Source organism: Carica papaya, chromosome 5 (assembly GCF_054855325.1).
Source record: "Carica papaya isolate Zhongbai chromosome 5, ASM5485532v1, whole genome shotgun sequence".
In the NCBI taxonomy this organism is placed as follows: Eukaryota; Viridiplantae; Streptophyta; class Magnoliopsida; order Brassicales; family Caricaceae; genus Carica; species Carica papaya.
The window spans coordinates 20,565,681-20,585,116 of NC_142313.1; the positions used below are offsets into that span (position 1 = coordinate 20,565,681).

Below are 19,436 nucleotides of genomic sequence, written 5' to 3' on the forward strand. Positions count from 1 at the left end.
TCACAAATTTTAGTGAAGGAGCCGGGGCATTTTACTTGATATTAGAACGAGAAGAAGAGGTACAGTGTGCTCGCACAAGGAAATAAGTGACAGGAGAGGGGAGGAAAATAGAAGGAGTGTATGTATTTGCAGAGCGGAATGAAACGGGTGCGATCATACAAGCACTAATGCACCGGATCCCTCAGAACTCCGCAGTTAAGTTTGTTTGGGTGAGAGTAGTACTAGGATTGGTGACCTCTTAGGAAGTCCTCGTATTGCACCCACTTTTTTGCAGATGGGGTGTTCGACGTTACCTGTGATTAGAACTATGGTACATTGGTTTATTCGTAAATATGACTTAAAGCACTCGAGTATTTTACTTGATATTAGAACGAGAAGTAGAGGTGCAGTGTTTACGCACAATGAAACAAATTACGGGATGGGGAGGGAAGGACAAAGAGTGCATGTATTACAGTGGAAAATTAAACGGTTGCGATCATACCAGCACTAATGCACCAGATCCCATCAGAATTCCGCAGTTAATTATGCTTGGGCAAGGGTAGTACTAGGATGGGTGACCTCCTGGTAAGTTTTCGTGTTGCACTCATTTTTTTGCAGATGGGGCGTTCGATATAACACGCAACTGGAACTATGGTCCGCTAGATTATTCACAAATGTGAGTCAAGGAGTTTGGACATTTTACTCAATATTAGAACTAGAAGCAGAGGTGCAGTGTGCACGCATAAGGAAACAAATGACAGGAAGGGGGAGGAAAGAAGAAGGAGTGTATGTATTTGCAGCGCGGAATAAAAAGGGTGTAATCATACCAGCACTAATGCACCGGATCCCATCAGAACTTCGTAGTTAAGTGTGTTTGGGGAAGAGTCATACTAGGATGGGTGACCTCCTGGGAAGTCCTCGTGTTGCATCCATTTTTTTGCATATGGGGCGTTTGATGTTACGCGCAACTCGAACTATGTTCAACTGGTTTATTCGCAAATATGAGTCAAGGCACCAAAGCATTTTACTTGATATTAAAACGAGAAGCAGAGGTGCAATGTGCACGCATAAGCAAATAAATGACGAGACGGGGGAGGGAAGGAGAAGGAGTGTACGTATTTGCAGCGTGAAATTAAACGGGCGCAATCATACTGACACTAATGCACCGGATCCCATTAGAACTTCGCAGTTAAGTGTGCTTGGGCGTGAGTAGTATTAGGATTTGTGACCTCTTGGGAAGTCTTCGTGTTGCACAGATTTTTTTTCAAATGGGGCGTTCGATATTACGCGCGATTTGAACTATGGTTTGCTGGTTTATTCGCAAATGTGAGTCAAGGCACCAGGGCATTTTACTTGATATTAGAACGAGAAACAGAGGTGCAGTGTGCACGCACAAGGAAACAAATGACAGGAGGGGGGGGGGGGGGGAAGGAGAAGGAGTGTATGTGTTTTCTACACAAAATTAAAGGGGTGAGATCATACCAGCACTAATGCACTGGATCCCATCAGAACTCCGCAATTAAGTGTGTTTGGGCGAGAATAGTACTAGGATGGGTGACCTCCTGGGAAGTCCTCGTGTTGCACCCATTTTTTTGCAGATGAAGCGTTAGACGTCATGCATGACTGGAACTATGGTCTGCTGGTTTATTCGCAAACGTGAGTAAAAGAGCCAGGGCATTTTACTTTATATTAGAACGAGAACCAGAGGAACCCCAATTAACATTCTATTAAATTCAAAAATTTATGTGTGTAATCTCAGTTACCAATACTTCGTGTATTTTGGCGTTCCTAATCATCCACTCGTTTTCACTCAATCTCCTGCTTGGTACTAGATGTATGGTAATCTATACAAACGATAGCGAAAAGTGCATGCGGGGGAACTTTTGAAGCCACTTCAAGCCATGATGACTAATCAACCAATCTTGGGGTAAAGTGCCTCTTCAACTTATGTTTACTTCCGCTTAACTCTTGTACGTAGAAAATGAGACTCAATTTTTTATTTTTACTGCTAATTTTTAAGTTGTTTTCTTATAGTGTGCACGCACAAGGAAACAAATGATGGGAGGGGGGAGGGAAGGAGAAGGAGTGTATGTATTTGCAGCACAAAATGAAACGGGTGCGATCATACTGGCACTAATGCACCAGATCTCATATGAACTCCGCGGTTAAGTATGCTTGGGCGAGAGTAGTACTAGGATGGGTGACCTCCTGGGAAGTCCTCGTGTTGCACTCATTTTTTTGCAGATGGGGCATTCGACATTACGCACGACTGAAACTATGGTCTGCTGGTTTATTCGCAAATGTGTGTTAAGACACAGGGGCATTTTACTTGATATTAGAATGAAAAACAAAGGTGCAGTATGCACGCAGAGGGAAACAAATGATGGGAAGGGGGATGGAAGGAGAAGGAGTGTATGTATTTGCAGCGCAAAATGAAACGGGTGTGATCATACAAGCATTAATGCAGTGGATCCCATCAGAACTCCGTAGGTAAGCGGGTTTGGGCGAGAGTAGTACTAGGATGGGTGACCTCTTGGGAAGTCCTCGTGTTGCACTCAATTTTTTACAGATGGGGCGTTCGACGTTACGTGCAACTAGAAATATAGTTCGCTTGAAATGTAAGTCAAGGCACTAGGGCATTATACTTGATATTAGAACGAGAAGCAGAGGTGCAGTGTACACGAATAAGGAAATAAATGACGGGAGGGGGAAGGGAAGGAGAAAGAGTGTATGTATTTGCAATCCGAAATCAAATGGGTGTGATCATACTAGCACTAATGTACCGAATCCCATCAGAACTCCGCATTTAATTTTGCTTAGGCAGGGGTAGTACTAGGATGGGTGACCTCTTGGTAAGTTTTCGTGTTACACCAATTTTTTTAAAGATGGGTCGTTCGACGTTACGCACGACTGGAACTATGGTCCGCTGGTTTATTCGCAAATGTGAGTCAAGGAGCCGTGACATTTTACTTGATATTAGAACGAGAAGTAGAGGTGCAGTGTGCACGCACAAGGAAACAAACGGCAGGAAGGGGGAGGGAAAAAAAGGAATGTATGTATTTACAGCGCAAAATAAAATTGGTGGGATCATACCAGCACTAATGAACCGGATCCCATCAGAACTTCGCAGTTAAGTGTGTTTGGGCAAGAGTAGTACTAGGATGGGTGAACTCCTAGGAAGTTCTCGTGTTGCACTCATTTTTTTGCAGATGAGGCGTTCGACGTTACGTGCGCTGGAACTGTGGTCTGCTGGTTTATTTGCAAATATGAGTCAAGAAGCCAGGGTATTTTAGTTGATATTAGAATGAGAATCAGAGGTGTAGTGTGCACGCACAAGGAAATAAATGACGAGAAGTAGAGATGCAGTGTGCACGCAAAGGGAAACAAATGAAAATAGGGGGGATAGAAGGAGAAGGAGTGTATATATTTGCGTTCAACTAGAACTATGGTCCGCTGGAAATTTAAGTCAAGGCGCTAGGGCATTATACTTGACATTAGAACGAGAAGCAGAGGTGCAGTGTACACGAACAAGGAAACAAATGACGGGAGGGGGAAGAGAAGGAGAAAGAGTGTATGTATTTGCATCCCAAAATCAAACGGGTGCGATCATACCAGCACTAATGCACCGGATCCCATCAAAACTCCTCAGTTAATTGTGTTTAGGCAGGAGTAGTACTAGGATGGGTGACCTCTTCGTAAGTTTTTGTGTTGCACTAATTTTTTTGAAGACGGGACGTTCGACGTTATGCGCGACTGGAACTATGGTCCACTGGTTTATTCGCAAATATGAGTGTAGGAGCTGTGACATTTTACTTGATATTAGAACGAGAAGTAGAGGTGCAGTGTGCACGCACAAGGAAACAAATGGCAGGAATTGGGAGGGAAGAAGAAAGAATGTATGTATTTTCAGCACTTAATATAATGGGTGCCATCATACTAGCACTAATGCACCGGATCCCATCAGAACTTTACAGTTAAGTGTGTTTGGGCGAGAGTAGTACTAGGATGGGTGAACTCCTAGGAAGTCCTCGTGTTGCACCCATTTTTTTGCAAATGGGGCGTTTGACGTTACGCGCGACTGGAACAGTGGTCCGCTTTTTTGTTTGCAAATGTGAGTCTAGGCACCGGGGCATTTTACTTGATATTAGAACGAGAAGCAAAGGTGTAATGTGCACACACAAGGAAACAAATAACAGGAGGGGGGATGGAAGGAGAAGGAGTGTATGTATTTGCAGTGCAGAATGAAACGGGTGCGATCATACTAGCACTAATGCATCGGATCCAATCAAACTCCGCATTTAAGTGTGTTTGGGCGAGAGTAGTACTAGGATGGGTGACCTCCTAAGAAGATCTCGTGTTGCACCCTTTTTATACAGATGGGGCGTTTGATTTTATGCGCGACTGGAACTATGGTCCGTTGATTTATTCACAAATGTGAGTGAAAGTGCCAGGGTATTTTACATGATATTAGAATGAGAAACAGAGGTTGAGTGTGCACGCACAAGGAAATAAATGATGGGGGGGAGGGGGGAAGGAGTAGGAGTGTATGTATTTGCAGTGCATAATGAAACAGATGCGATCATACCAGTACTAATGCACTGGATCCCATCAGAACTCTGCAGTTAATTGTGCTTGGGTGAGAGTAGTATTAGGACAGGTGATCTCTTGGGAAGTCCTCGTGTTGCACCCATTTTTTTACCGATGGGGCGTTCGACGTTACGAGCGACTGGTACTTTGGTCCGCTGGTTTATTCGCAAATGTGAGTCAAGGCGTTGGAGCATTATACTTGATATTAAAATGAGAAGTTGAGGTGCAGTGTGCCCGCACAAGGAAACAAATTACGGGAGGGAGGAGGGAAGGAGAAGAAGTGTATGTATTTGCAGTGCGCAATCAAACGGGTGTAATCATACCAGCACTAATCCACCAGATCCAATCATAACTCCGCAGTTAATTGTGCTTGAGCAAGAGTAGTACTAGTAGGATGGGTGACCACCTAGGAAGTTTTCGTGTTACACCAATTTTTTTTTCAGATGGGGCGTTCGACGTTATGTGCGACTTGAATTATGGTCTGCTAGTTTATTTGCAAATGCGAGTGAAGGTGCTGGGGAATTTTATTTGATATTAGAACGAGAAAAAGAGATGCAGTGTACACGCAAAAGGAAACAAATGACGGGAGGGGGGAGAAGGAGGAGTGTATGTATTTACAGCACAAAATTAAAGGGTTGCGATCATACCAGCACTAATGCACCAGATCCCATCAGAACTACGTAGTTAAGTGTACTTGGACGAGAGTAGTACTATGATTAGTGACCTCCTGGGAAGTCTTTGTGTTGTAATGATTTTTTTGCAGATGGGGCATTCGACGTTATGCGCGACTAATTTTATGATCAGCTGGTTTATTCGTAAATGTGAGTCAAGGCACCGACGCAATTTAGTTTATATTAGAACGAGAAACAGAGGTGCAGTGTGCACACACAAGGAAACAAATGACGGAAGTGGGGGGGAAGGAGAAGGAGTGTATGTATTTGAAGTGCAAAATTAAAGGATTGCGATCATACCAGCACTAATGCACTAGATCCCATCAGAACTCTGCAGTTAAGTGTGCCTGGATGAGAGTAGTATTTGGATTAGTGACCTCCTGGGAAGTCTTCGTGTTGCACCGATTTTTTTACAGATGGGGCGTTAGACGTTATGCGCGACTGGAACTATAGTGTGTTGGTTTATTCACAAATGTGAGCCAAGGCACCGGGGCATTTTACTTGATATTAGAACGAGAAACAGAGGCGCAGTGTGCACGCACAAGGAAACAAATGACGGGAGGTGGGGAGAAGGAGAAAGAGTGTATGTATTTGTAGCACAAAATTAAAGGGTTGCGATCATACCAGCACTAATGCACCAGATCCCATCAGAACTTCGCACTTAAGTGTGCTTGGACGAGAGTAGTACTAGGATTAGTGACCTATTGGGAAGTCTTCGTGTTGCACCGATTTTTTTGCAGATGGGGCATTCGATGTTATGCGCGACTGGAACTATGGTCTGCTGGTTTATTCACAAATGTGAGTCAAGGAGCCAGAGAATTTTATTTGATATTAGAACGAGAAACAGAGGTGTAGTGTACACGCATAAGAAAACAAATGACGGGAGGGGGGGGGGGGATAGAGAATGAGTGTATGTATTTGCGGTGCAAAATTAATGGGTTGGGATCATATCAGCATTAATGCACCAAATCCCATCCGAACTCCGTAGTTAAGTGTTCTTGGACGAGAGTAGTACTAGGATGGGTGACCTCTAGGGAAGTCCTCGTGTTGCACCCATTTTTTTTAGATGAGGCATTCGATGTTATGCGCGATTGGAACTATGATCCGCTAGTTTATTCGCAAATGTGAGTCAAGACACCGGTGCAATTTAGTTGATATTAGAATGAGAAGTAGAAGTGCAGTGTGCACGCACAAGAAAATAAATGACGAGAGGGGGGGGAGGGGGAGGAAAAGGAGGGTATGTATTTGCAGCGCAAAATTAAAGGGTTGTAATCATACCAACACTAATGCACCAGATCCCATTAGAACTCTGCAGTTAAGTGTGCTTTGACGAGAGTAGTACTAGGATTAGTGACCTCCTAGGAAGTCTTCGTGTTGCACCAATTTTTTGCAGATGGGGCATTCGACGTTACGTGCGACTAGAACTATAGTCTGCTGGTTTATTCACAAATATGAGTCAAGGCGTTGGAGCATTTTACTTGATATTAGAACGAAAAACAAATGTGCAGTGTGCACGCACAAGGAAACAAATGACGGGCGGTGGGGGGAAAGAGAAGGAGTGTATGTATTTGCAGCACAAAATTAAAGGGTTGCAATCATACCAGCACTAATGCACCAGATCTCATCAGAACTCTACAGTTAAGCGTGCTTGGACGGGAGTAGTACTAAGATTAGTGACCTCTTGGGAAGTCTTCGTGTTGTACTGATTTTGGAGGGTTCGACGTTACGCGCAACAGGAACTATACTCTGCTAGTTTATTCACAAATGTGGGTCAAGGCACCGAGGAATTTTATTTGATATTAGAACGAGAATTAGAGGTGTAGTGTGCACGCACAAGAAAAGAAATGACAGGAGGGGGGGATAGAGAAGGAGTGTGTGTATTTACAGCGCAAAATTAAAGGGTTGAGATCATACCAGCACTAATGTACCTGATCCCATCAGAACTCTGCAGTTAAGTGTTCTTAGGCGAGAGTAGTACTAGGATTGGTGACCTTCTGGGAAGTCCTTGTGTTGCACCCATTTTTTTAAGATGAGGCGTTTGACGTTATGCGCGATTGGAACTATCGTCCGCTGGTTTATTCATAAATATGAGTCAAGGCACCGGTGCAATTTAGTTGATATTAGAACGAGAAGCAGAGGTGCAGTGTGCACGCACAAGGAAACAAATGACGGGAGGGAGGGGGGAGAAGGAGAAGGAGAGTATGTATTTACAGCGCAAAATTAAAGGGTTGCAATCATACCAGCACTAATGCCCCATATCCCATCAGAACTCCGTAGTTAAGTGTGCTTGGACGAGAGTAGTACTAGGATTAGTGACCTCCTGGGAAGTCTTCCTGTTGCACCAATTTTTTTGCAGATGGGGCATTCGACATTAAGTGTGACTGGAACTATGGTCTGCTGGTTTATTCACAAATGTGAGTCAATGTGCCAGAGCATTTTACTTGATATTAGAACGAGAAACAGAGGTGCAGTGTGCATGCACAAGGAAACAAATGACGGGAGGTGGGGGGAAGGAGAAGGAGTGTATGTATTTGCAGCACAAAATTAAAGGGTTGCGATCATACCAGCACTAATGCACCAGATCCAATCAGAACTCTGCAGTTAAGTTTGCTTGGACGGGAGTAGTACTAAGATTAGTGACCTCTTGGGAAGTCTTCGTGTTGTATTATTTTTTTGCAGATGGGGTGTTCGACGTTACGCGCAACTGGAACTATGCTCTGCTAGTTTATTCACAAATGTGAGTCAAGGCACCGGGGAATTTTATTTGATATTAGAATGAGAAATAAAGGTGCAGTGTGCACGAACAAGAAAATAAATGACGGGAGGGGGGGGATAGAAAATAAAGGGTTGCGATCATATGTACCAGATCCCATCAGAACTCTGCAGTTAAGTATTTTTTGAGGAGAGTAGTTCTAGGATTGGTGACCTCCTGGGAAGTCTTTATGTTACACCCATTTTTTTTTTCATATGAGGCGTTCGACGTTATGCGCGATTGGAACTATGTTCCACTGGTTTATTCGCAAATGTGAGTCAAGGGATCGACGCAATTTAGTTGATATTAGAACAAGAGCAAAATGTTTCAACGTTGCTACTCATGCAGGCGGACTGTGACTCCGATCACGCGTATCGTTTGACGGGCGTCTACAAAAGGAAGGGTTTCAACAATCGAATGCCCCAGGAGGTCACCCATCCTAGTACTACTCTTGCCCAAGCACGTTTAATTACAGAGTTCGATGGGATCCGGTGTATTAATGCTAGTATGATTGCACCCCTTCCATTCCGCGCTGTAAATGCATATACCCCTTCTCCTTCCCTCCCCTCACCCGTCATTTTTTCGCTGTGCGCGCACACAACACCTCTGTTTATAGTTCTAATATCAAGCGAAATGCCCCGATACTTCAACTAACGCCAGAACAAAGGACCGCCCACTGTACCTCATTTTTCTTTATTCTACTATGTAAGATGCTCGTAATGACACTTTTATCACGTGGTAGACTATAAATGAATGCACGAAAAAATAGTTAGCAAAATTTTCTGGCGACACAACTCACGCCAGCGGATTGTGGCTCTGATCACATGTATTGTTTTACGCCCCATTTGTAAAAAGACAATGCAACACAAAGACTTCTCAGGAGGTTACCAATCCTAGTACTACTCTCGTCCAAGCATGTTTAACTGCATAGTTTGATGGGATCCGGTGCATTAGTACTGGTATGATCGCACCCTTTCCATTCTGTATTACAAATACATATACCCCTTCTCCTTTCCTCCCCTCTCCCATCATTTTTTTCGCTGTGCGAGCACACTGCATCTCTGTTTCTAGTTCTAATATCAAGCAAAATGCCCCAGCGTCTCGACTTATGCCCAGATTAAAGGACCACCCGCCACACTTTTTTTTTCATTGTTCTACTATGTAAGATGCTCGTAATGACTCTCTTATCACGTGGTGGACTATAAATGAGTGCACACACAAAAGTAAGCAAAATGCCCCGGCGCGGCAACTCATGACGGTAAATGAACTAGCGGACTATGCCTCCGGTCGCGCATAACGTTTGATGCCCTGTCGGCAAAAAGACGGGTGCAACACAAGCACTTCCCAGGAGGTGACTCATCCTCGTACTACGCTCGCCAAAACACGCTTAATTGCAGATTATGATGGGATACGATGCATTAGTGCTAGTATGATCCCACCCGTCCTATTCCTCACTTCAAAGACATATATCCCATTTCTTTCCTTCCCCCCTCCCATCATTTGTTTCGCGCTGTGTGGACACCACACATCTACTTTTAGTTGTAATATCAAGCAAAATGTCCCGTTGCCTCGACTGACGCCCAGATGAACGGACCACCCGCTGCACCTCTGTTTTGCTTGTTCTATTATTTACAATGCTCATAATGACAATCTTATCACGTGGTGGACTACAAATGGATGAACAAAAAATATAAAGAAAAAGACGGGTGCAACAAGAGGACTTCCTAGGAGATCACCCATCCTAGTACTACTCTCGCCCAAGCACACTTAACAGCGGAGTTCTGATAGGATCCGGTGCATATGTGCTAGTATGATCGCACATATTTCATTCTGCGGTGGAAATACATTCACTCCTTCTCCTTCCCTCCCCACTCTCGTCATTTGTTTCCTTGTGCGTGCACACTGCACCTCTCTTTCTCGTTCTAATATCAACTAAAATGCCCCAGTGCTATGACTCATATTTACGAATAAACCTGCGGACCATAGTTCCAGTCGCACCTAACATCGAACGACTCATCTGCAAAAAACTGGGTGCAACACGAGTACTTCCCAAGAGGTCACCCATCCGAGTACAACTCTCTCCTAAGCACACTTGACTGTGGAGTTCTGATGGGATCCGGTGCATTAGTGCTAGTATGATCACACTTGTTTTATTTCGCGCAACAAATACATACACTCATTCTCCTTCCCTCCCCCCTCTCGTCATCCTTGTGCGTGCACACTGTACCTCTCCTTCTCGTTCTAATATCAAGTAAAACGCCTCGGCACCGTGACTCAAATTTGTGAATAAACTAGCAGACCATAATTCTTGTCGCACATAACGTCGAACGACCCATCTGCAAAAAAATGGGTACAACACGAAGACTTTCCAGGAGGTCACCCATCCTAGTACTACTCTCGCCCAAGCACACTTAAATGCGGAGTTCTAATGGGATCTAGTGCATTAGTGCTGGTATGATCGCACCTAATTCATTCCGCACTGCAAATATATACACTCCTCCTTCCCTTCCCCCTCCCGTCATTTGTTTCCTTGTGCGTGCACACTGCACCTCTCCTTCTCGTTCTAATATCAAGTAAAATACCCCAGCGCCATGACTAACATTTGCGAATAAACCAGCAAACCATTGTTCCATCCGCACGTAACGTCGAACGACCATCTGCAAAAGAATAGGTGCAACATGAGGACTTCCCGGGAGGTCACCCATCCTAGTACTACTCTCGCCCAAGCACACTTGACTGTGGAGTTTTAATGGGATCCGGTGCATTAGTGCTGGTATGATCTCACATCTTTCATTTTGTGCTGCAAATACATACACTCTTTCTCCTTCCCTCCTCCCCTCTCGTCATGTTTTTCCTTGTACGTGCACACTGAACCTCTCCTTCTCGTTCTAATATCAAGTAAAATACCCCGATGCGGTGACTCACATTTGTGAATAAACAGACGGACCAGAGTTCCAGTCGAGCGTAATATCGAACATTCGATGTGCAAAAAAATGGGTGCAACACCAATATTTCCCAGGAGATCACTCATCCTAGTACTACTCTCGCCCAAGTACACTTAACCGCGTAGTTCTGATTGAATCCGGCGCATTAGTGCTTGTATGATCGCACATCTTTCATTCGATGCTGCAAATACGTACACTCCTTCTCCTTCCCTCCCCCTTCCCGTCATATGTTTCCTTGTGTGTGCACACTGCACCTCTACTTCTCGTTCTAATATCAAGTAAAATGCCCCGGCGTCATGACTCATATTTGCGAATAAAACAGCGGACCATAATTCCAGTCACGCATAATGTCAAACGACTCATCAGCAAAAAAATTTTTGCAACACGAGGACTTCCCATGTGGTCACCACTCCCAGTACTACACTCGCCCAAGCATATTTAACTGCAGAGTTCTGATAGGATCCGGTAAATTAGTGATGGTATAATGGCATCTGTTTCATTACGTGCTGCAAATGCATACACATCTTCTCCTTCCCTCCCCCTTCCCGTCATTTGTTTCCTTGTGCGTGCACACTACAACTCTCATTCTCATTCTAATATCAAGTAAAACGCTCCGATGCCGAGACTCACATTTATATATAAACCAGCGAACCATAATTCCATCCGCACATAATGTCGAACGACCCATCTGCAAGAAAATGGGTGCAACACGAGGACTTTCCAGGAGGTCACCAATCCTAGTACTACTCTTGCCCAAGCACACTTAACTTTGGAGTTCTGATGGGATCCGATGTATAAGTGATGGTATAATGGCACGTGTTTCATTCCGCGCTGTAAATACATACATTCATTCTCCTTTCCTCCTCCCTCCCGTCATTTGTTTCCTTGTGCGTGCACACTGCACCTCTCCTTCTCGTTCTAATATCAAGTAAAATACCTCGATGCCATGACTCACATTTGCAAATAAACCAGCAGACCATAGTTCTAATTACGCGTAACGTCGAGCGACCCATCTCGACTCATGCCCATATGAACGGATCGCCCGTCGCCTCTCGTTTTTTTTTCTACTATTTAAGATGCTCGCAATGACACTCTCATCACGTGATGGGCTTTAATTGAATGCTAGAAAAATATTTAGAAAAATGCTCAAGTGCCTTGACTCACGTTTGCAAATGAACCGGCGGACCATCGCTCCGGTCAAGTTAAATGTTTGACGCCCCGTCTACAAAATGAAGGGTGCAACACGAGAACTTCCCAGGAGATCACCCATCCTAGTACTACTCTCGCCCAAGCACACTTAACTGCAGAGTTCTGATGGGATCCGGTGCATTAATGCTGGTATGATCTCACATCTTTCGTTCTACGCTGTAAATACATACACTCCTTCTCCTTCCCTCCCCCCTCCCGTCATTTATTTCCTTATACGTGCACGTAACACCTCTTCTTCTCGTTCTAATATCAAGTAAAATGCCCCGGTGCCGTAACTCACATTTGCGAATAAACTAGCGGACCATAGTTCCATTCGCGTGTAACGTCGAAGGACCCATCTGCAAAAAAATGGGTGCAACACGAGGACTTCCCAGGAGGTCACCACTCCTAGTACTACACTCGCCCAAGCACATTTAACTGCGGAGTTCTGATGGGAGGTGAATTAGTGATGGTATCATGGCACCTGTTTTATTCTCCGCTGCAAATACATACACTCCTTCTTCTTCCCTCCCCCCTCCCGTCATTTGTTTCCTTGTGCGTGCACACTGCACCTCTCCTTCTCCTAATATTAAGTAAAATGCCCTGGTGCCGTGACTCACATTTGGGAATAAACCAACAGACCATAGTTCTAGTCGCGCGTAACGTCGAGCGACCCATCTTCAACAAAATGGGTGAAATACGAGGACTTCCTAAGAGGTCACCACTTCTAGTACTACACTCGCCCATGCACATTTAACTATCGAGTTCTAATGGGATCCGGTGAATTAGTGATGGTATAATTGCACCTGTTTCATTCTGCGTTGCAAATACATACACTCCTTCTCTTTCTCTCCCCCCTCCCGTCATATATTTCCTTGTACGTGCACACTGCTCCTCTCCTTCTCGTTCTAATATCAAGTAAAATGCCCCAGCACCGTGACTCACATTTGTGAATAAACTAGCGGACCATAGTTCTAATCGTGCGTAACGTCGAACGACCCATCTCGACTCATGCCCATATGAACGGATCGCCCGGCGCCTCTCGTTTTTAGTTGTTCTACTATTTAAGATGCTCACAATGACTCTCTCATCACGTGATGGGCTTTGATTAAATGCTTAAAAAATATTAAGAAAAATACTCTGGTGCCATAACTCACGTTTGCAAATGAACCAGCGGACCACCGCTCCGGTCCAGTTGAATGTGTAACGCCCCGTTTGCAAAAAGAAGGGTGCAACACGAGAACTTCCCAGGAGATCACCCATCCCAGTACTACTCTCGCCCAAGCACTCTTAACTACGGAGTTCAGATGGGCTCTGCTGAACTAGTGCTGGTATGATCGCACCCGTTCTAGATTGCGCTACAAGTACATATACCCCTTCTCCTTCCCTCTCCCCTCTCGTCATTTGTTTCGTTGTGCGTGCACCTCACCTCTGCATCTAATTCAAATATCAAGCGAAATACCCCGATGCCTCGACTCATGCCCATATGAACGGATAACGCCGCACCTCATTTTTTGTTGTTCTACTATGTAATATGCTCGCAGACACTCTTATCACGTGATGGGCTTTAATTGAATGCGTGAAAAATATTAAACAAAATGCCCTAGTGCCGTGATTCATGCTAAAGTACACTTAACTGCGGAGTTCTGATGGGATCCAGTGCATTAGTATTGGTATGATGCACCTTTTTGATTCTGCGCTGTAAATACATACACTCCTTCTTCCCCCCTCCTCTCCCGTCATTTGTTTCCTTGTGCGTGCACATTACACCTCTCCTTCTCGTTCTAATATCAAGTAAAATGCTTTGGTGCCGTGACTTACATTTGCCAATAAAACAGGTGACCATACTTCCAATCGCGTGTAACGTCGAAGAATCCATCTTTGAAAAAATTGGTGTAACACGAAGACTTTACAGGAGGTCACCCATCCTAGTACGACTCTCACCCAAACATACTTAACTGAGGAGTTGTGATGGGATCCAGTGCATTAGTGCTGGTTTGATCACACATAACGTAGTTCTAGTCGCGCATAACGTCGAATGACCCATCTGCAAGAAAATGGGTACAACACGAGTACTTCCCAGGTGGTCACCCATCCTAGTACAACTCTCTCCCAAGCACACTTAAATGCGTAGTTCTGATGGGATCCAGTGTATTAGTGCTGGTATGATCGCACCTGTTTTATTCCACGCTGTAAATACACACACTCCTTCTCCTTCCCTCCCCCCTTCGTCATTTGTTTCCTTGTGCGTGCATACTGCACCTTTCCTTCTCGTTCTAATATCAAGTAAAATGTCTCGGCGACGTGGCTCACATTTGCGAATAAACCAGTGGATCATAGTTCAAGTCGCACGTAACGTCGAACGAACAATCTGCAAAATAATGGGTGCAACACGAGAAATTCCTAGGAGGTCACCACATCTTGTACTACACTCGCGCAAGCACATTTAACTGCAGAGTTCTGATAGGATCCGGTGAATTAGTGATGGTATAATGACACTTGTTTCATTTTGCGCTACAAATATATACACTCCTTCTCCTTCCTTCCACCCTCCCTTCTTTTGTTTCTTTATGTGTGCACAATGCACCTATCCTTCTCCTTATAATATCAAGTGAAATGCCCCAGCGCCGTGACTTACATTTGCGAATAAACCAGCAGACCAAAATTCCAGTCGCGCGTAACGTCGAGCGACCCATCTTAAAAAAAAAAGGGTGTAACAAGAGTACTTCCCAGGAGGTCACCCATCCTAGTACTACTCTCGCCCAAGCACACTTAAATCCGAAGTTCTGATTGGATCCGGTGCATTAGTGCTGGTATGATCGCACCTGTTTCATTCCGCGCTTCAAATACATACACTCCTTCTCATTCTCTCCCCCCTCCCGTCATTTGTTTCCTTATACGTGCACACTGCTCCTCTCCTTCTCATTCTAATATCAAGAAAAATGCCTTAACCCCGTGACTCACATTTGTCAATATACCAGTGAACCATAGTTCCAGTCGCGCGTAACGTCGAACGGCCTATCTACAAAAAAGTGGGTGCAGCACGAATACTTCCCAGGTGGTCACCCATCCTAGTACTACTCTCGCCCAAACACACTTAACTGCGAAGTTCTGATGGGATCCGGTGCATTAGTCCTAGCATGATCGCACCTGTTTTATTTTTCGCTTCAAATACATACACTCCTTCTCCTTCCCTCCCCCCTCCCGTCATTGTTTTCCTTGTGCGTGCACACTGCACCTCTCCTTCTTGTTGTAATATCAACTAAAATGCTCCCGCGCCGTGACTCACATTTGTCAATAAACCAGCAGACCATAGTTATAGTCGCGCGTAACATCAAACGACCCATCTGCAAAAAAATGAGTGCAACAGGAGTACTTCCCAGGAGGTCACCCATCCGAGTACAACTCTCGCCCAAGAACGCTTAACTGCGTAGTTCTGATGGGATCCGATGCATTAGTGTTGGTATGACCGCACCTGTTTTATTTCACGCTGTAAATACATAGACTCCTTCTCCTCCCCTCCCCCTCCTGTCATTTGTTTTCTTGTACGTGCACACTGCACCTCTCCTTCTCGTTCTCATATGAAGTAAAATGCCCTGGTACCGTGACTCACATTTGTGAATAAACCAGTGGACCATAGTTTTAGTCGGGCGTAACATCGAACAACCCATCTGCAAAAAAATGGGTACAACACGAGTACTTCTCAGGAGGGCACCCATCCAGTACTACTCTCGCCCAAACATACTTAACTGCAGAGTTCTGTTGGGATCCGGTGCATTAGTGCTGGTATGATCGCACCTCTTTCATTCTGTGCTGCAAATACATACACTACTTCTCCTTCCCTCCCCCCTCGAGTCATTTGTTTCCTTGGGCGTGCACACAGCACCTCTCATTTTCGTTCTAATATCAAGTAAAATGTCTCGGTGTCGTGACTCACATTTGCGAATAAACCAGCGGATCATAGTTCCAATCGCGCCTAACATCGAATGGCCCATCTAAAATAAATAGGTGCAACACGAAGACTTCCAAGGAGGTCACAACTCCTAGTACTACACTCGCCCAAGCACATTTAACTGCGGAGTTCTGTTGGGATCTAGTGAATTAGTGATGGTATAATGGCACCTGTTTCATTCTGCACTGCAGAGACATACACTCTTTTTCCTTCCCTCCCCCCTCTCGTCATTTGTTTCCTTGTACGTGCATACTGCACCTCTCTTTATCCTTATAATCTAAAGTGAAATGCTCCATCGCTGTCACTCACATTTGCGAATAAATTAGCGGACCATAGTTCTAGTCGCGCGTAAGGTCGAACGACCCATTTGTAAAAAAATGGGTGCAACACGAAAACTTCCCTGGAGGTCACCCATCCTAATACTTCTCTCGCCCAAGTACACTTAACTGCAGGGTTCTGATGGGATCCCGTGCATTAGTGCTAGTATGATCGCACCTTTTTTATTATGCGCTGTAAATACATACACTCCTTCTCCTTCCCTCCCCCCCTCTCCCGTCATTTGTTTCCTTGCACGTGCACATTGCACCTCTCCCCCTCATTCTAATATCAAGTAAAATGCCCCAGCGCCGTGACTCAAATTTGCAAATAAAATAGCGGACCATACTTCCAGTTGCGCGTAACGTCGAAGGATCCATTTGAAAAAAAAATGGGTGTAACACGAGGACTTCCAGGAGGTCACCCATCCTAGTACGACTCTCACCCAAGCACACTTAACTGAGGAGTTATGATGGGATCCGGTGCATTAGTGCTGGTATGATCATACATGTTTTATTCCAAGCTGCAAATAAATACACTCTTTCTCCTTCCCTTCCCCCCACCCGTCATTTGTTTCCATGTGCGTGCACACTGCACCTCTGCTTCTCGTTCTAATATCAAGTAAAATACCCCGGTGCCGTGACTCACATTTGTGAATAAACCAGCGAACTATAGTTCGAGTCACGCATAACGTTGAATGACCCATCTACAATAAAATGGGTGCAACACGAGGACTTCTTAGGAGGTCACCACACCTAGTACTACACTCACCAAAGCACATTTAACTCCAGAGTTCTGATGGGATCCGGTGAATTAGTGATGGTATAATGGCACCTGTTTCATTCTGCGCTACAAATACATACACTCCTTCTCCGTCCTTCCACCCTCCCATAATTTGTTTCTTTGTTCGTGCAAACTGTTCCTCTCTTTCTCGTTCTAATATCAAGTAAAATGTCCCGGGGCGGTGACTCACATTTGAGAATAAACCAGCGGATCATAGTTCTAGTCGAGCGTAACGTCGAACGACCCATTTGTAAAAAGATGGGTGCAACACGAGGAGTTCCCTGGAGTTCACCCATCCTAGTACTACTCTCGCCCAAGTACACTTACTTAGCTGCGGAGTTCTGATGGGATCCGGTGCATTAGTGCTGGTATGATCGCACCTTTTTGATTCTGAGCTGTAAATACATACACTCCTTCTCCTTCCCCCCCTCCCGTCATTTGTTTCCTTCTACATGCACACTACACCTCTGTTTCTCGTTCTAATATCAACTTTAATGCCCGGTGCCGTGACTCACATTTGTAAATAAACTAGCGGACCATACTTCCAGTCTGGCATAACGTCGAAGGATCCATCAGCAAAACAATGGGTGTAACACGAGAACTCTCCAAGGGGTCACCCATCCTATCTCGCCCAAGCACATTTAACTGAGGAGTTATGATGGGATCCGGAGCATTAGTGCTGGTATGATCGCACCTGTTTTATTCCGCGTTGCAAATATATACACTCCTTCTCCTTCCCTCCCCCCTCCCGTCATTTGTTTCCTTGTGTGTGCACACTGCACCTCTACTTCTCGTTCTAATATCAAGTAAAATACCCTGGCGCCGTGACTCACATTTGTGAATAAACCAGCGAACCATACTTTCAGTCGTGCGTAGCGTCGAATGACCCATCTGCAAAAAAATGGGAGCAACACGAGGACTTCCCAGGAGGTCACCAATCCTAGTACTACTTTCTCCCAAACACACTTAATTGCAGAGTTCTAATGGGATCACGTGCATTAGTGCTAGTATGATCACACCAGTTTCATTTTGCGCTGCAAATACATACACTCCTTTTACTTCCCTCCCCCGTCCCGTCATTTATTTCGTTGTGCGCGTACACTGCACGTCTTTTTTCATTTTAATATCAAGTAAATTGTCCAGGCTCCGTGACTCACATTTGTAGATAAACCAGCTGACCATAGTTCTAGCCGCGCGTAATGTTGAACGCCCTATCTGATAAAAATAAGTGCAACATAAGGACTTCCTAAGAGGTCACCACTTCTAGTACTACATTCGCCCAAGCACATTTAACTGCAGAGTTGTGATGGGATCCGATTCATTAGTGATGGTATAATGGCACTTGTTTCATTATGCGCTCCAAATACTACACTCCTTCTCCTTCCCTCCCCCCTCCCGTCATTTGTTTCCTTGTGCGTGCACACTGCAACTCTCCTTCTCGTTATAATATTAAGTAAAATACCCTGATGCCGTGACTCACATTTACGAATAAACCGGCGGACCATAGTTCCAATCACGCATAACGTCGAATAACCCATCGTGACTCATGCCCATATGAACGGATCACCCGTCGCCTCTCGTTTTTTGTTGTTCTACAATTTAAGATGCTCGCAATGATACTCTCATCACGTGATGAGCTTTAATTGAATGCTAAAAAAATATTAAGAAAAATGCTCCAGTGCCATGACTCACGTTCGCAAATGAACCGGCGGACCATCGCTCCGGTCCAGTTGAATGTTTAATGCCCCGTCTGTAAAAAGAAAGGTGTAAAAGGAGAACTTTCTAGGAGATCACCCATTCTAGTACTACTCTCACCCAAGCACACTTAGCTGCGGAGTTCTGATGGGATCCAGTGCATTATTGTTGGTATGATCGCACCTTTTTTATTCTGCGCTGTAAATACATACACTCCTTCTCTTTCCCTCCCCCCCGTCATTTGTTTCTTTTTACGTGCACACTGCACCTCTCTTTCTCATTGTAATATCAAGTAAAATGCCCCGGTGCCGCGACTCACATTTGCAAATAAACCAGCGGACCATAGTTCCAGTCGCGCGTAACGTCGAAGGACCCATCTCCAAAAAAATGGGTGCAACACGAAGACTTCCGAGGAGGTCACCAATCCTAGTACTACTCTCGCCCAAGCACACTTAACTGCGGAGTTTTGATGGGATCCGGTGCATTAGTGCTGGTATGATCGCACCTGTTTTAGGTTGTGCTGTAAATACATACACTCCTTCTCATTCCCTCCAACCTCCCGTCATTTG

At 44.8% G+C, this 19,436-nt stretch overlaps 28 pseudogenes; 13 read left to right on the forward strand and 15 right to left on the reverse strand.

Moving 5' to 3' along the window:
* The first annotated feature begins 145 nt into the window (after positions 1–145).
* LOC148255031 (5S ribosomal RNA) lies at positions 146–263 on the forward strand (annotated as a pseudogene).
* Positions 264–467: 204 nt separating this feature from the next.
* On the forward strand, positions 468–586 carry LOC148255032 (5S ribosomal RNA; annotated as a pseudogene).
* Positions 587–792: 206 nt separating this feature from the next.
* LOC148255033 (5S ribosomal RNA) lies at positions 793–911 on the forward strand (annotated as a pseudogene).
* Positions 912–1,447: 536 nt separating this feature from the next.
* Positions 1,448–1,566, forward strand: LOC148255034 (5S ribosomal RNA; annotated as a pseudogene).
* Positions 1,567–2,093: 527 nt separating this feature from the next.
* On the forward strand, positions 2,094–2,212 carry LOC148255035 (5S ribosomal RNA; annotated as a pseudogene).
* Positions 2,213–2,418: 206 nt separating this feature from the next.
* LOC148255036 (5S ribosomal RNA) lies at positions 2,419–2,537 on the forward strand (annotated as a pseudogene).
* Positions 2,538–3,058: 521 nt separating this feature from the next.
* LOC148255037 (5S ribosomal RNA) lies at positions 3,059–3,177 on the forward strand (annotated as a pseudogene).
* Positions 3,178–3,902: 725 nt separating this feature from the next.
* On the forward strand, positions 3,903–4,021 carry LOC148255038 (5S ribosomal RNA; annotated as a pseudogene).
* Positions 4,022–4,227: 206 nt separating this feature from the next.
* LOC148255039 (5S ribosomal RNA) lies at positions 4,228–4,345 on the forward strand (annotated as a pseudogene).
* Positions 4,346–4,550: 205 nt separating this feature from the next.
* LOC148255040 (5S ribosomal RNA) lies at positions 4,551–4,669 on the forward strand (annotated as a pseudogene).
* A 1,505-nt stretch (positions 4,670–6,174) lies between these two features.
* On the forward strand, positions 6,175–6,293 carry LOC148255041 (5S ribosomal RNA; annotated as a pseudogene).
* Positions 6,294–6,824: 531 nt separating this feature from the next.
* LOC148255042 (5S ribosomal RNA) lies at positions 6,825–6,943 on the forward strand (annotated as a pseudogene).
* Positions 6,944–7,137: 194 nt separating this feature from the next.
* On the forward strand, positions 7,138–7,256 carry LOC148255043 (5S ribosomal RNA; annotated as a pseudogene).
* Positions 7,257–9,692: 2,436 nt separating this feature from the next.
* On the reverse strand, positions 9,693–9,811 carry LOC148255044 (5S ribosomal RNA; annotated as a pseudogene).
* A 206-nt stretch (positions 9,812–10,017) lies between these two features.
* LOC148255045 (5S ribosomal RNA) lies at positions 10,018–10,136 on the reverse strand (annotated as a pseudogene).
* A 200-nt stretch (positions 10,137–10,336) lies between these two features.
* LOC148255046 (5S ribosomal RNA) lies at positions 10,337–10,455 on the reverse strand (annotated as a pseudogene).
* A 202-nt stretch (positions 10,456–10,657) lies between these two features.
* LOC148255047 (5S ribosomal RNA) lies at positions 10,658–10,776 on the reverse strand (annotated as a pseudogene).
* Positions 10,777–12,167: 1,391 nt separating this feature from the next.
* LOC148255048 (5S ribosomal RNA) lies at positions 12,168–12,286 on the reverse strand (annotated as a pseudogene).
* A 1,062-nt stretch (positions 12,287–13,348) lies between these two features.
* LOC148255049 (5S ribosomal RNA) lies at positions 13,349–13,467 on the reverse strand (annotated as a pseudogene).
* A 713-nt stretch (positions 13,468–14,180) lies between these two features.
* Positions 14,181–14,299, reverse strand: LOC148255050 (5S ribosomal RNA; annotated as a pseudogene).
* Positions 14,300–14,830: 531 nt separating this feature from the next.
* On the reverse strand, positions 14,831–14,949 carry LOC148255051 (5S ribosomal RNA; annotated as a pseudogene).
* A 206-nt stretch (positions 14,950–15,155) lies between these two features.
* Positions 15,156–15,274, reverse strand: LOC148255052 (5S ribosomal RNA; annotated as a pseudogene).
* Positions 15,275–15,480: 206 nt separating this feature from the next.
* LOC148255053 (5S ribosomal RNA) lies at positions 15,481–15,599 on the reverse strand (annotated as a pseudogene).
* Positions 15,600–15,804: 205 nt separating this feature from the next.
* Positions 15,805–15,922, reverse strand: LOC148255054 (5S ribosomal RNA; annotated as a pseudogene).
* Positions 15,923–16,452: 530 nt separating this feature from the next.
* Positions 16,453–16,571, reverse strand: LOC148255055 (5S ribosomal RNA; annotated as a pseudogene).
* Positions 16,572–17,431: 860 nt separating this feature from the next.
* Positions 17,432–17,554, reverse strand: LOC148255056 (5S ribosomal RNA; annotated as a pseudogene).
* A 1,379-nt stretch (positions 17,555–18,933) lies between these two features.
* Positions 18,934–19,052, reverse strand: LOC148255057 (5S ribosomal RNA; annotated as a pseudogene).
* Positions 19,053–19,255: 203 nt separating this feature from the next.
* Positions 19,256–19,374, reverse strand: LOC148255058 (5S ribosomal RNA; annotated as a pseudogene).
* Between the last annotated feature and the right edge of the window lie 62 nt (positions 19,375–19,436).